Here is a 17484-nt window from a genome sequence, read left to right as displayed (position 1 = left end):
TACAGAGTCTTTTTCCAATGTGGGAAACAAAGACTCAAATTGCTCTTTGCAAACAAGTGGGTCCAAAGCCAAGCTCCTTTCTTAAAGCCTGAGATTGGTGGAGGACATCCTATGCATGAGGGGAGCTATTGATCACCACCTGGATCTGTTAGTCATTAGCAAAGTACAAATATCTGAAGGAATTATTGTTCATAAATAGGATTTGACCCTCCCTGGTTCTATGGTTGGATGTGCAGTCATCTCAATATCACTTTGGGAAGGGATTACTAAAATACCCAGTTAGAATTTGGTCTAAACTGAGAACCCAGGAATCTAAGAAAAAGCTACTGGCAAAGGCTAGAAAAAAAGGAACACACCAAGAAAAAAAAAAAAGAGAAATACAAAGTATATAAGCCCCAATCTCCCCATTTGAAATGAGCCTACAAAAATCAACAAACAAATCTAAAAATGTCATCATAATCAATAGCCAACCATCAAAATATGACATCACTCTGGATAAAATTAGTCGTATAATGTCCAGAAATTTTAAAATAAGAATGTTTATAATACTTTAAAGACAAAGCACAAATAAAAAATATAACCTTGAAAACAAAACAGTAGTGAAATTAAAAATGCTACAGATCAAACTTTAGATTGAATACAATTTAAGGAAGAATAAATAAAAGAGACAAATGAAGTGGTCCTAAACAGATGAAAAGACACTCAACCTCACTAATTATCAGGGATTTGTAAATTAAAGCAATGGGATATTATTTCACAGTAATTCACTGGGCGAAATAATTTTAAAGTTTTACAATAATGTATGAGGATGAGAATGTAAATAGAAAACACCATATATTTCAGAAGATTATAAATTGGTACCACCTCGTTATTAAATATTTAGTGAGGTCTAGTAAAGATGAACATGGTTGTACCTTACAGACTAGCAATTCTACTGCTTAGTATCCCAGATGGAATGTCAAAGATGTAAACAGAGACTGGTATAAGATCCATTGCAGGATTGCTTGTGGTAACTAAAAGTTGAAAGTAAACTTAGTGCACATCACCATAAGGAATAGATTGACATATAGTCAGACTGCTGAATAATTTATGTTAGCAATAAAAATTAACTACATTCATCCATGTATAAACATGAATATATCTCAAAAACATATTAAAATATGACCATATACTAGTTATAAAATTTGAAAAATGTGCAAACCAATTATGATGTTGTTTAAGACATGAATGTGTAATAATAATATAATTAATGGGTAATACTAATAAAATTATAAAAGGGAGTAAAACATTAAATTCAGGATTGAAATTACCACTGGGAAAGAAGGGATGAGGTTGTAATATCTGTTTTTAAAATGTTAAAAATTTTAAATATATATAAAATGCCTACTTATTTCGGGGGAATTTTTAAGAAAATATCAGACATCATGCTATTTCGTCATAAATATTTCGGTAGCATTGGTAACAAGGAGGTCATTCTAAAAACATAATTGCTATACCATAATTGTACTTAGGAAAACTCTTCATAATTTCCGTGTGAAACTAAGAGGCCCTCTCAGTCCCTACAAAGACTTCCACAAACTAAACCCTAGAACCTGTATATATATTACCTTACATGGTACAAGGGTTTGGCAGGTATGATCAAGTTACATTCTCTGGTGGAGACTAGCCTCATTTATCCAGGTGGGTCCAATGTAATCACAAGAGCATTTAAAAGAGGAAGGCAGAAGCCAAAGTGCAGGTCATCTCCAGAAGGCAGGAAAGTTGAAAAAAAGAAAAAACAAATTTTAAAAAAATATTCTCTCTTAAAGCCCTTGAAGGAATTTTGAAAGCCATTTCAGACTTCTGACCTCCAGAATGGTAAGATAATAACTTTGTATTCTTTTAATTTCTGATCACCCATTACAGCAGAAATAGGAAACTTATGCAATTCCTTTGTATTATGTAGCATGTATTCAATAATTTTCCCAATTGTCTCATTACAGTATCTATGCCTAGAACTTTGATAGAAAAACTAAATTAGGTATAAGAGACCAAGGTTTCTTACTATATGACTTTGGGAAATTCCTTTACTCTCAATGCTGTTTCGGGTTTTATTTTTAAATCTGTGTAATGAAGAGATTTAAATCAGCATCTGTATTACAGGGAATAAGCTAGCAAAAGTAAACATTTTTTTTAAAGGCTGAAATACTAGAGTTCTTGTGTGTAATAATAAACTAACTCGTGTGATTCCCATTATCCAAATAATACTTCCTAACTATCATGTTCAGGCCATCTCCAAGCAGAGGTGGGCACCCCCTAGGAAAGGGCCTGATTCAATTGTGAAAAGCAAGCTGGGGCCAAGTAAGGCAGTTGAAGTGGAATACCAGGATCTGAGTCCAGAAGGTTCTACCCAAGTCCCATTCCCCACTTGGCCACTTGCAATCAGGTGTTCTGGGGAAAACTGCTTAAGCTCCAGAGTCCTGCATTCTGGCAGGTTGATAGATCACCAAAGGTGTTAAGGCCTATAAAGTGCAGAGCATGTAAAATGGGCTCCAGATGAGCCGTTTTCCCTCCTGGGAGGTTTAGCAGCAAAATGAGCACTACTCAGCTAGATCTTGACTCAGAGGGTGAAACTCTCTAAAGTCCATACAAGCACAAAGTGTTGGCTGTTGAGAGCAAGGAAGACCACTGTCAGGTGGAGGAGGTCGCAGATGTCAGCAGTCTGATGACAGTGGGATTTGATCCAGGGCTTGAGAAAGCAAGGAGGAAGCTCTTCCAGGCTGGGGAGCACGGAGGAGCGGCAGGCACCCAGGAGGATGGGCTGGATGGCAGAGGAGGCATACAAAGAGCAATGGCAGAAGATGAGACAAGCACACAGCCAGGTCACAGGAAGTCCTTTATTCCCATTCCTGCATTCATTAGACAAGTTTAAGCACCTGCAAAGTGCCATTATGAATCCTTCCCTCTCCTGCTGTTACCACTTCTACAAAGACCTTGTAGGGCCAGGTTTGTCTTGTCTTTTAAAGAATTCTGGAGTTTAAAAAATATATATAATAAATCTAGTACAAGCAAAATTTACAAGTCCCAGACACAATGGCATCATGACAGAGAGCATAACATACCGAGGCTGCTGCCAGGAGCCATTTCACAATTCCTGCTCTGAACCTTTCATTAATCCCCACTGTTTCCATTTAATTTGGAGGCCTGCACACAGTGTCCCACATAGAATTGTTTGCTGTCTTATTCACCTTCATCTCCAAGTTCCTGTTTGACCCTTACATCAGCATACATTACCCAGTCTCATACCCTTCATGGTCTCCATGTGAACAACCAACTTTTGATAAAGATATTCCTGGGTCATGTGCCCAAAATGAATTGAGTGGCAGATGGAGGAAGCGGGCGGGGGGGGGTCCTTTCCCCATGTTAAAGGCTTCCTGCCTTCTTCCTTGCTGGCTGAAGTTTAGGAAACTATAGGAAGTAGTTTTATCAGGGTTAAAACACTAAAGGAAACAAATACTTGGCATATTTCAAAATGAAAACATTTAATACAGGAAATTGGCTTACCGATCACCAGGAGTGCTGGAGGAGTGGGTCAAAGTACTGCAGAAGTGACCTACCAGGGAGCTGCCTTTTCTATCCCAATCTAGAGGTTGTCCCTGGAGCTGAGGAACATTCTGCAGTCAGAGTCCAGCCATAAGACATCACGGTCCCACTCCAGCAATATGAAGACCCTAAGTTGTATGGTGAATGCTGGTGAGGGACCGTGAGGAAGAATTGCATACCCTTGGGCCTTATTTGCCAACAGAAATCAGCTAATCTGCCTCCTTTCCACGTTCCATACCTGTCACAGGTGCCAACAATTGGTAGAGCCCATATTTGGGCAGAATCCTCCTCTTCACAAGAGCAGCTCTGGTGGGAGCCAGAGCCATATCTATGCCTCTGATACAGTGGTGCCTGCCTGCTCACTTCCTGTTCAAATGAGGCATGGTCCCTCACAACCTTCATGGGCATCTCTTCTACTTCTGTGCACTAGCTCCTCCCTTAAGCTGGTGATGGATCTTTTTAATTTAATGCTCTTAACATTTACTAGGAACTTAGACCTGGCCAGACACCAGGCTACCTCTAGAGGAAATGCAAGGATGAACTAGGATCATTCTCAGACTAGACAAGGAGGCAGATATGTTAACAAAGCTATAATTCAATGTGATGCTGTATAAAGAGGGATCCAGGGCTGGGGAGGGGTGAGGGGAATAGGGGAGAGGTGTCCTGCCTGCTGAGGAGAGTGGGCACACTTCCCAGAATGGCCTCACCTTGGCCACCCTCACAGTAGCAGCCCAGGATGCATTTTCTCCCCCCCTCACTCCCCTTGGCTTGTGACACACAGCTTTCCCCAGCCCCCTCACTTCTCCTGCCTCCTCAGCTCAAGCTCTAACTGTGGAGGCTCCACGGATGCTCTATCAGATCTTCTTCCTCTGTCACCTGTAACTGTCCCTATGACATTGCCTTCATCCCCATGATTTCAATGCCTCCTGAGAGCTGATAATGCCCGTGCCTCTTCTCTGAACTCTTACACAAAACAGCCAGCTTAGCATCTCCCCTCAGAGATCTCGATAACATGGAAAATATAACATGTCTAAAACAGAACTGCTGACCCAATCTGTGCCCCCAACCTATCCTAGAACCCTTCATCTCAGTGGTGGTACAACCATCCACCCTGCTCTTTGCTCTCCTAAACCTCACCTGTGTCTCCTCCCATATCCTACCTTTCAGCAACTCCTGCAAGTTCAAACTTTGACATTGACCTTAAGCTCCAGGGCTACTATCTAAATTTAGATCACCACTACAAATAGCCTGGCCCATGCAATAGTTCCCTCTCTAGTCACCCTGCCTCCACTCCTGTCCTTCCCAGTCCATTCTAAAGAGCAATACATATGACCTTTTGAATATGAGAACTGCACATCAATCATCTACTTAAAACTTTGAATGGCTTATGTTTTAGTCAGATTTTTCCCTGCTATAATCAAAGGAACTGACAATAACAATTAGAGGAGAGAAAGTTTATTTGGAGGCTCATGGTTTCAGAGGTCGCAGTCCATGGATTGCTGACTCCATTTCTCTGGGCCTTGAGTGAGGCAGAATATCATGGCAGAAGGGTGTGGCAGAGGAAACAGCTGGGAACATGTCACAAGGACTGAGAGAGAGAAAGACAGCTCCTCTTATCATGAACAAAATACAAACCCCAAGGGCACATCCCCATGAACCACCTACCTGCAGTTACTACCCAGTTCATCCCTATCAGAGAATGAATGCACTGATTGGGTTAAGGCTCTCGTAACCCAATCATTTCACCTCTAAACTTTCTTGCATTGTCTCACATGAGCTTTTGGGGAACACCTAATATTTAAGCCATGAGAGAAAAAGAAAAATCCAAATTCCTTTCCTTCTATGTAGGAAGGATTGTATGATCTAATCCCTATTCTTCTTCCCAAACTTATCCAGTACCACGAAACTAGGTAGGAACAGAGAAATTGCTTCATACTCAGATTAGGAAACATGGCGGTGCAGATGGTCCAGTGAGCCAGGATGAGGAATAGGGAATGGCCACCTGAGCAAAGGTACGATATGACTGGTGCTCCCCAGCAGGGATACCATCAGCCTACCCAGACCAGCAAGACTTAGATGCATTTCAGTGGACACCAGTGCAGGATCCCTAGTGACCGAGGAGCCTTAGAGCCTCTAGTAGGTCAGAGCAGACCCTAGCTCCTTTGACGACAGGCATACTAATTCCTGCACCCTGGTGCCATGGAAGGCGTGGGTAGGGGAGCCTACTTGTAAGGTGAGAAAAGTGCTGATGGGGAGTTTGAACTTTGAATTGATTGGATTCTTAGTATAAAGGGGAACTATTTTAAGACACAGTATTACTTTAGTGGAAATGCTAATTTTTTTCTGTTCTTTCTCTCTCTCTCTCTCATTTTCTTTTTAACTTTATGTCTTGGAATAGGAGTTCCAGCACAAGGTGAAGACAATCCTAGTAAGTTTTAACAGTTATATCTTTTGAACCCAACTTACTTGTGAGTATATGATATAAATGGGAATGACGTTTACCAAAATGTTAACCATAGTCATGCCTTGTATAGGAGAGTAAATCTTTTTGTTTTCTTTATATTTTCACCTTTACAATTTTTTTCTGCAATGATCATATAGGAGGTAGAATCAGAATAAAACAGCTAACATATTTTTGAGAGTTCAAGCATCTCTTCATCTGCAAGGACTTCCCTGCTCCCTGATTCCAAAGGAAAGACCTGAGTGCTCCTTTCCTGTCCCCCAGCCCCACGCTGCCTTGGAGCACTCTTCTTACTGCACTGTAATTAGTCGGCTTCCTTACGGGGCTGTGAGCTCTTCCTACTAAGGACAGGGTTATTTCATCAATGCGTTCTCACTACCACACAAGATAACCACCAGATGTTTAATATGTATTTATTGAGTGAAAAATCAACTTTCCACTGAGAGAGATTCACTCTTTTTGTCTTCTGACATTATGTTTTTAGGGCTCTTTCCTCCTGCCCCAATTGTCAATTTCTGAGAGGAAAACAATAATTAATATTCAGTATGGATTAACAGAGCAGGGCCTAGAAAAAGAGACAGTAGACAGTAAGTTTGAATTATGAATGAGAAGGTAGACCAGCAAGACTCAGACGCACTTCAGTGGACACCAGTGCAGGATCCCTAGTGACTGAGGGAAGAGCCCTAAAAACATAATGTCAGAGGACACAGGGACTTGGCCAGTATGTCCCATGAAAGAAAGTCTCATGGGTGATGGCAGGGCCAGGGCTGAGGTTAGGCAAGTAAGCACTTCATCTGGGGGCAAAATTTCCAATGGATTCAAACTCAGTGATCAAGATAATTTATATTTTAATGCAATAAAAATAAAAATGTAAAAATCTGTAATGAACAAGATATCAAAACTTTTTAATTAGATCACTCACTAATAATTTTTTTTCTTTTATCTCAGTCCACTGAGTTTTGTGAATGATTTTACCTTTAAAATTTTGGTATTTTATTCATTCTGGATGTTTTTTTGTTTGTTTTATTTTGTTTTGCTTTGCTTTTGATTATTGTTTTAACATTGCATTAAAATATTTATCTTGATCATGGAATTTGGAGCATCACCTTAAATTTTGCATGGAGGTAAGGGCCTCACCTGCCTAGCCCTGGTCCTGGTCCCTGGTAATTTAATAGCTATGGAGGGTGTTGATCAAGCCCACCCTCTAGGGAAGGCCCTTCTTGCTTGGGCCTAACACCAAGTTTATCTGCTCAGGCTGTCATACTGTAGCTTAAAGACTATACATTTCTTTTCTCACAGTTCTAGAGGCTGGAAATCTACGATCAGTGTGGTGCCATGATCAGGTTCTGGTGAGGGCCCACTTTTTGAAATATAGATGGCTACTTTCTCCCTGTGTCTTCATACAGAAGAAAGAGAGCAAGCAAGCTCTCTGCTGTCTCTTCTCATGGGGGAACTAATCCCATCACGAGAACCCACCTTATGATCTAATCCAACCCTAATACCTCTCAAAGGCCCCACATCCTGATACTGTTACATTGGGGGTATAAAATTGGAAGGGACACAAATATCCAGTCTACCATTTTGAACATAACTTCTGACAATGGTGCCCCTAGCAGGCATACTTATAGTACCTTAATGTGTCACTTAAAGCACTTTCAGGTTTTAATCCTATTACCTCACCTAACATTTGCAAAAAAAAAAAAGTCTACGCAAATAGATTTTGTTAGTCCTATTTACAGAATGAGGAAACTGAGCAAATGCAAGTTGTCAATAGCAGAGGTGTTATTTGAACCTAGGGCTCCTGATGCCAAAGCAATATTCTTTCTACTGCTTTCTTTTCCCTCCTTGACCTAGGAAGGATATTTTTTTGAATCATATACTCTAACCTCTATTATCTCCTCTACAATTTTACCAATGCTGCAAATAAATCAGGACATGGATTCTTGTCCCCAGTTTACAGATGAGGACACTGAGCATAAAGGCCATTTTTCTAACTCAAGTCACAGAGCATCTAAGTAGAAGAATCAGAGTTCTACTCCAGGTCCTCTAACCATGACTCTTCCCTGGCAGGGAGCAGCCCTGTACTTGTCCTGACCCATGGTGACACGTAACAGGGCAAGGGGTGGAGGCGATGCTGCCTACTTGTTGGGCCTGGGCCTCTGTGTGAAGAGGCTTTTGTAAACCTACCAACTGGGAAGGTCTTCCTGCCAAGGCACTATGGTATAGTTTTTGGCTTCCTGGGAGAGTAGAATGAGCCGCCATGCAGACAAGCTGTTCGCATCCTGCTCCAGCCTTCATGGAAGGCCCTGCCAGTGCCTCTGATGTTCACAGTCATCCTGTGGGCAATGGCAGGTCCCAGGCTCACAAAATGCAGATGGTCCCCAGGGCAGACTGGAGGAGAGCCAGGCTCAGTCCCCCCCTTTCAGCAGCACTGATCATCTGGCAGCAGCACAAGAGGCTTTCAGAGTCTTCCAGAAACCATACTTTCCCCCAAACAGGAGGAAACACATGGGCCCAGAACCCCATCAGGGACCACAAAAGTGCCAGCATGTGGCTAATGAACCACACGTCTTGAAATTCTATTATGGTGACAGGCGCCAAATACTGAAAAGAGAGTTAATCCCAGCCAAGGACATGGCATCAAAGAGGGACAAAACAAAATCCCTGGAGGTGGAATTCAAGGGGTATCTAAACAGGATGCTGTCCTTCAGAATCCAGGGAATCAATTGAAGATCTTCATCTATTGAGTTGAGTTAATAATGAGTCTTTAGAAAGAAGAATGCTGGGTGAATGTGTTTGATTCAAAATGAAGAATTAATAAGTGCCCCCAAAAGTCCAATGGCCATAACATTAAATATGAAGGACTGAGAACAAAAACATCAGGGGCTGGTGACTGTGTTGGAAGTAGCCAACAGGACAGAAACTCAAAATCTTTGTCTTTCTTAGAAAGCATCTACCATGGGGGAATTAAAGTGGTCCATGTCTTATCAAAGACATAAGTAAAATATCTGCCTCTTCAGCCTCCAAATTTCCTCTTTCTCCTCATTTTCTTTTGTTACATTTTCCACTCTTTCATCTTCTTTCTCCTTTTCTTTCTTCCTTTTCCTTGTATATTTTTTCTCACTCCCTCCTTCCTCTCTCAGTGTATTTTTTTTCCTGTTTATTCCTTTTTCCTCTTCCTTCTTAACTTTTTTCCAAGAAGATTTGCATGCTCCCAAATGCCTTTGGTTATACGATCTGGGACTACCTGGAAAACTCGGAGATCTCACTAGTAATGAAAAGGCTGTACAAGAGGCTTCCCGGCCCACGACAGGGAAGCATGTATGCCTGGGTACCACCTGTACGATTTCCAAACAAGAATGTTATGCAGCCATTAAAAATGATGGTCCTGAAAACTGTGAAGTGGCACGAAAACAGCTTATCTGCTACATTTAAATGAAAAATTCATGATGCAAAATTTTATGTGCAGCATAATTACAATTGTGTATAAAAACCTGCCAAAACCTACGCATAGGGAAAGCCTGGAAGAAAATATGCCAAAACGTTAACAGCAATTTCTTCAAGTGGGGAGACTTTGGGGGATTGTTTTCCATTTTTCACTCCTTTCCAAGTTTTATTTAGTAAGCACATATTGCCTTTGTGATGATAAAATAAGCAGTCAACTGGTCTTGCCAAGAACTTGCTATCAGGGCACAGCCCACTCTACCACCTGAGGCCACGCTCAGCAATGGGCAGTGTGTGGTGCCAGCTGAATGAGAAGCAGCTATGGACAGACTCCATACAGACCTTCTCCTGCTGCATGCCTCACAGAGCCCCAGTTAGCTTTTCAACCTCAAGACAGGAAACTCATGTTTATTAGGTTGCCCTGCAAAGGAGGAGGCAGGCTATTAGAATCTTTGCACACCTTGTCATGATAGTCTGGGAGAGAGTTGCTATCATCATTCCCATTCTACAGAGAGACTCAGAAATATCACCTACAAGCTCAGTCAAACAACTTTTAATTCAGTTTGATCAGAATGATCCATTACCCAAGTGACCTCAAAGGAGGTCAATGTTTTGAAAACCCCAGATGAGGGTGAAATCTCCACAGAGTAGTGAAAAATTACAGAAACCAGTAAAGTTTGGGCTGGGAAAGGAACTGCTTCAATCTAGGGAGCTCATGCCCCTGAATATTGAATGATATAAACTCTCACGACTGGCTTCTGAGAATACCTTTTCCTTGGTGTCTTAGGTCCTAATGTTTTCCCATGTAACCAAACCGTTATTATTAAGGACACTAGAAGTCCTGCCTTTAGGATACTTTACCTAATAGTCCCTATAGAGCTATTTTTAAGTTTTTTTTTTTTTTAGTTTATGTCATGACTTTTACTTACCATTAAGACAACTTTATATTATTTCAAGAAAGAAAATAAGGATATACTCTAACCACCCAATCATATCACTATACATTTTTCACTATTCTCTGCAACTTTTCATATACACCTAATCTTAAATAGTTACTATCATACTTCTATAGATTTTTGTCTGTTTTATTTCTAACATTTTATATATTCTTTTGTATTTTCCACATTTTATAATTCATCATTGTCAGTAAGTACCCGATGTTCATGGAATAAATCTGCCACAGTTATCTTAATTCCCTATCACTGGGAATTTAGATTTTTTACCATTATAAATAATGCTACTATAAATATGTTCTACATATTATTTATTTTCTTCCATTTGAATTATTACCTTAGGACAAATTCCCAAGAGTCAGATTGCTGGTACAAAGCATATGAAAATAGTAATGACTCTAGATGTGTCTTGTTGAATTAATATCCAAAAGGATAAGTCAAGGTAGAGTACGTAGGCCTTAGTAGATGCTTAATAAATGTTTAATGAATACATGAATACATGCCATCAGCAACACATGTAAATCTTCTTTGAATTTATAAACTATTAAAGAGAGAGTTTGCTTTATTTTATTAAATACATATATTCTGGCCACCTGGACTGAAAGCATCTTTTCCCATTTAATTTACTAAGGACAGATTTCTAAGAGGGGAACATTCTCTAGAAGAACAACTTAGAAGTCTTTGTGAGGATGTAAGTTGGAGTAAGCACCATCATGGTGATTGCTGGGAGCCTGGGTTGGAAGCATATGGAACTTTCAGCACTCTTCAGCTTTTCCACACCCCCATCAGCTGCCCAAGACTATGGGTATTCCCCACCCTCTGCATCTCTGAGTTATTTCATGTCTCCTCTCCTGATTGCCCACCTACCCCCCCCACACACACACACAAAAGTGAAAGCACGTAAAATGAAGAATTGAACCAATCAGAAGTCAGAACCAAAGTCCCAAAACCAGTGTGCAATTTGGGAGAAGAAGGAGGGATTCTTTGAAACAAATTCATACAACAACTTTAGAGAGGAATAGAGAGCCAACAGGAACACAGAGAAGACACCAACAACAGCACCATCTCCCTATACCCACAGAATCTTCAAATAATAGATCTTTGGTAAAAATTGGGAAAAGAAAAACTACAAAAGGGAACTTTCAGAAATAGCAAAAGACAAAACTGAACTGGTAAATGTGGAAAAAGAAGCCATGACTTCAATGGAGGACTTTTCATCAGCATTTAGAATTAATCATAGGCACAGAAGCACACCCAATCAAAATCCAATAACACTGCCCCAACATTTGATACAATTTGAAAGAGAATGAGAAACCTAAGCAAAAGAATGAGAAGTGTTTACAGCAAGTGGGCAAAAGAAATCCCAGACCATCAGGGCCTACAATGAAGAATGTAGAAAAGGGGTCAAGGTGAAGGGAGACATACTGTGGAGTATTTATGCTAACGGTGTTTCTCAGTAGCATCTTTACTGATACACCACAGAAAATGACCTGTCAGAATTGAAGCTGAAAGGACAAAGAGCTTTTCTAAGTGATCAGATGCAAAATTAAGAATTATGTCACACTTCACCCATCCAAAGTTGGCCCAGAACAGGGGCCCTTGGAGGGACATCCACACAGAGCTAAGAGAAGTGAAGCTCATACGGGTGCAGCTTCCTGCCAAGACTATTATTCTCTCTGGAAGCACACAGAGAATGTTCCAAGATCCGCCCAGAGGGCATGAAATGATTTGTCAACAAAGTCCCACAGACACAAAGATCACTTTAGAAAGTAATGAAGATTTAGAGCTCAGTAAAGGGAAATAAGGAATAGCTTAACATTGTTTTCTTGAGGTTATCCACTAGTAATTGTCATTTTACTGAAATTTGCTGTCTCATGAGTGATGTTCTCTAGCCTAAGTGCTTCTTGCGTTTACAGCTCTGGTTAACACATGACGAAGTGTTGACCCTTCTTTTTCAATTAATCTTGGAAGGTCAAAACTTCGCATTTGCTAAGATGAATTTATTTAAATGAAGCATTCTTGTGACTTTAAAAACAGTGCTTTCATGCCCTGCTCTGCACATTTTATGCACTTTAGAAGTGTTGGTAATATTAAGAAGGCCTCTGTCAAAATGGGAAAATTTGTTTTCAAAGGAGCTGTAGCATCATGCTTGCTGAACTTGGATTTTTAAAATTAATATTTATTTTATCAAAGTAATACATTCACATAGTTTAAAAGTCAAATAGTTCTAAAAGGCTCATAAAAATTGCTAAGAAATTCCCTGCCCCACCGTTCCACACTTTTCCCAATCTCCCTCCTGAGGCAATGATTTTGTTCTTTTAGTGTTTTCTTCTGGCATTTAAGCACACATATTTCTAAACAACATGTATATATTCCTCTCTTTGGATTAATGAATTTTAAATATAATCTTCTGACTTTCAATTAGGACAGATGAGGTTTTAGCTCCTTCCTCTCAACTTCAATGCCTGGCTCCATTATATTTGGGTAAATCAATATTCAGTCATTATGTGGTATTATTCCTATGCAAATATTATTGCCAACTTTGTACTATGAGTTCTGTGTTTGCTTTCTTCCTTGACTTTTCTCTTTTCAGAAGTACATTGTCTTGTGGGTTTTTTTTTTTTTTCATTATTACTAGTCTGTATATATTGCTAATTTTCCCCACAAAAGCTTTTAAGTACAATTTTCCACATAGCCAACCACATCACAAATCTTAAAAATGTTTTCCTTTGGGTGTGTATCCATCTTTCCCTTCTCTCTTCTGATGCTGTCCAGAGCAATGCCATGCTAGGAATTTTCATTGGTTTTTCTCCTTGCTCATATTCTCAGTCCTCTGATTTATTGGGATGCTGTTCAAAAATCATGATCTCACACATATGTAAAATCTGCAGAAGTTGCCCACATAGACATAGGAAGAAGAATATTGGTTTGTCAGACAATGGGGAGGGAAGGGAGGGAGAAAAGAATGATGGGAAGAAATTCATCAATGTGTACAAAATTACAGTTAGAACTAAATTCTGGCATTCCATTTCACAGTAGGGTGACTATGGTCAGCAATATTGTATTGAATATTTTAAAATATCTAGAAGAGAGTGTTTTTTCCTCACCACAAAGAAATGATGAATATGCGAGGTGATAAATGTGTTAAACACCCTGGTTTGATTATTATACAATATATAAATGTATTGTAACATTACATCATACCCAACAAATATGTACAGGTAATATGTGTCAATTAAAAGCAAAATAAAAATAAACCTTTTCCTTTTTACATGCACCTGCTCATTCTTTCTGGCAGTTTGTAGGGTCTTTTCTTGGAGCCAAGCACTGTGAATTTTCACAATAGCGTATGTGAATGGGAGTGCATTCTCCCACTGCACCCCAGTGGGCCCTTTTAATCTGGAAACTCATTTCTTTCCACTGTAGGAAATTCCTGAGTTATTTTATTGATTAATTTCTTCTTAGATTAATCCTCTTCTCTTTGTAACTACTATTTTTTTTTTTGGATTCTGAAACAGATTATTTGATTTTCTGACTTTAAAAAATCTTTTAAAATGCTTTTGTTGAGTTTTCTTTACTACTAACATCTTGGTGTGTGTGTGTGTGTGTGTGTGTGTGTGTGTAGGTGTGTGTGTATGTATGCATATGCTTATTATTACTGTTCTTTTTTAACAGCATTCTGCTCTAGTTTCATGGTGTTTTCTTCTTTATCTGAGGCTGCTAATGATGGTTGATTGTATATTTGTTGTTATATTTTCCATATAATTTGCATTTTTGGCATCTATCTTCTTAGTTATCATTCATCTGCCTGCTTTTTCGGCTTCCAAAGTTTTATAATTGTTGTTGCCTGTCCTGTTTCCCCTTCCTTGTTGATTTCTTTCTGCTAAAACAATCTATTTGCTTTATTTTAGTGAAATTGTAGGGGAGAGTAGAATTATTATAGGTGTGGCAAACCACCAGAACTACATTAATTTTTTTATATTTGAGCCACATACAATTGCCACTTTTGTTGGTTAAAAATTAGTTAGAAATTGAGAGTTTCACGTGTTTCAACTGATTTGTGTTTTGTTTTCAATGTCTCTTTAAAGATCTCTTTTCACGGGATGAGAGAAATCATAATATGTTTACTCCTAAGTGATGAACCACCTGAGAGTAAAAGATCACCCTGAAAAATTGACCCGAGTATATTTGACTGTGTAATACCTGTCCACATACTTCACACCATATTAATTGTTCCAGCAAGCAAATTCCAGTGTCCTTTGTGAGGGTAAAATAAGCCGAGCTTCAGTATATTTAAATGAACAATGTGTTGACATTCAAATGATCCATTCTCACCTCCTAGACTTACTCTCTGTATAATATTAGGGATTTCTTGGATTTAATTGCTTTCTTTCATAAGCCCTCTATCTCTGGTGTTAAAGAGCAATAGTTTCATAAATTTGTTGGCTGGGTAACCTTGAAGAATCTTCATCTCTGAGAATGATAACAAACTATATCACAGGAGAACTAAATGAGATAATCAAAGTAAAGTTCTTAGCATGGGACCTGGAAGGCAGTAAAGTCTCAAGGCAGGCAGGCATTATAATTATTAATTTGTAATAGTATTAATGATAACTTATTACTTGTTGATATATATTTTTATCAGAATCAAATATCTGTTTATTTCTTTCTCATCACCATTTTTCTGTAGACATAAGAATCAAATGAGATAATATACCTAAAATCTTTGTGTAAATGCTATCTATAGTCTGTCCATTTATGGAAGACCACTAATCAATACCTTCCTGGATTAATTAACTCATGAAGCTGCACCGGTGGTAAAGGTAACAGCATAACACTTCTGCAAATCAGACAGATGCATTTTCTGTTGTCTCGTTGGCTTTTAGTCATAGTTTCCCAGACCACTGGGATCCAAAATGAAATGACAAAAGTCAGGCAAATCCAACCTGTTCTAGATCTAAATGTATTTTATAATCATTTCCCCTAAAACTTGCAGGAAAATTAATAATTAGGGGAAAATTATGATGAAGCTTTTTTCCCCCAAAATGTGATCTTTCCTATTCATTTTTGTGAAGAGTCACAAGTAATAACAAGGACTGACCAAAATATCATTGTTCAACATGGCTTTTAGTTGCATGATCTTGTGCAGTTTTATGAAAATGAAATCATATGAAGAACCTGTAGAGGGATGAAAAGACTGAAATATTTCCAAAATTATCTGTCCTTTGGTTTGGAACTCTTTCTATGGGTAAATCTTTACCAAGAATGTCAAGAATGTCAGTTATTTGTCTTATTGATTTCGTGGAGTGGGGAAAATGTCTTTGTAAGAGCTGCATGTTATTGTTACTGACTTTCTAGGAGTACATATTTCAGAGAATTAAAAAAAAAATATGACCAAATCATCAATAGCCTAGTTTTGGGATTCAGAGTATTGGTCAGAGAGTAATCAAAGTAAGGAGCAAATTAATAGTTCTTGAGCACCTGCTCTTTTTCTCAGCCTTCTAGGGAAGAGAAAGTGGGGACTGTTACCTCTATTAAATAAATGAGAAAACTCAGGTTCAGGGAGCTCAAGTCATATGACAAAATCTCCAGCTCTTGATGCTAATATATGAAAGCAAGAATGGATCTGTTCTGGTCTCAGGCTTTAACACAAAGTTAATGGAGAGGAGAGAGATGAGACTTGGTGTAAATAATGGGTGGTTCTGAGTCCCACCTGCGGGCAATTTATAGACTAGCCAGGCACCTTGACATCAGAGATTCTTGGTCATTTCTTGACTTTATAAGATGGGGATAGGATGCATCATCTTGTTGCTTTTCAGATGACTGCTAAGTCAGAGCAAGCATTGCCACTTTCCAACAATAATAATGGGGCATGATCATGAAAACCTATACTGTATTTTGACTTTTATAAAAGAAAGCTAATTTATCTATAGGAATAAACCCTTTGAGGCCCCAGAATGATGATTTGGGCCATCATTTCACTAATTCCACTATAATCATTACACAGTCCACAGGATTGACTGTGGCAGATGACTTTAAATGAATCCTCTGAAAATGTTTTAAAGGGACATCCTTTACTGATAGCTGATTACTGTACTTAATGCTGGGGTTGTTGTAAATTTTTGTTTTAAGTAACAGAATGTTTTCATGCTGTGAAAGAATTGCCTTACTAATGAGCTCCATGTTATAGTGTATTGAATACCAACTCTCTATGTGCATGTATAAATGACAGGAAAAATTATCATCAATGCAGGATGTTGAACTTTTTAAAACATTATAAGGGCAAAGGATAAATGACAGAAAGCTGTTTAACAGACCCTTGGAGGTTGCCAGCAAACAAACAAACAAAAAAACCTGCAATTAAATTAAGATTGTTTTAATTTTAATTCTATTTACCAAATTGTTAAAGTATCTTTCTTTCAAATATGACATGTTTATATGTATGTATATATATATATATATATATATATATATATATATATGCTTTACATAAAAATTAACTGAAATGAAAGAGGATAATTTGATTAATCCATAGTGAAAAAAATTTCAAATTTCAAAATTTCAACCTGAGTTGAAATGTTTGCCACTTAATTACTGTGTTACCCTAATGACTGATGTAAACATTTAAACTAGCTATAGAATGGGGATAATAATGCCTCCTCATTATACACCTAACATTTAAGCATATAAGATCATAGAGTTCTCAGATGAGTGCCTATTGCCTTCTATAGATTGAATGATAACCTTAAATTCCTTCCTTTCCTGTACCCCAACTCTTTGCTATATATCTTTGCAGTGCTCTTCCACTGCAAACAGGAGGTACCTCTCTGTTTTCTGACTTGGATTTGGCATGAGATTTGATTTGGCCAAGAGAGTCAAGCAAATTATGACCTTGTGCCCATCCCTAGAGTAGGCCTCAAGAGACTATGTGTTTCTATTTTGATTTTGTTCTTCTGTCATCACTGTAAGAACATGCTGGGCCAGCTTTCAAGACTCAGAAGAGGGTAAGAGATTTGTGAAGTGGACCTGCTGTAGATAAGCTGC

This window comes from Urocitellus parryii, chromosome 6 (assembly GCF_045843805.1).
Source record: "Urocitellus parryii isolate mUroPar1 chromosome 6, mUroPar1.hap1, whole genome shotgun sequence".
NCBI lineage: Eukaryota > Metazoa > Chordata > Mammalia > Rodentia > Sciuridae > Urocitellus > Urocitellus parryii.
Note: the sequence above shows the minus strand (reverse complement) of the source record.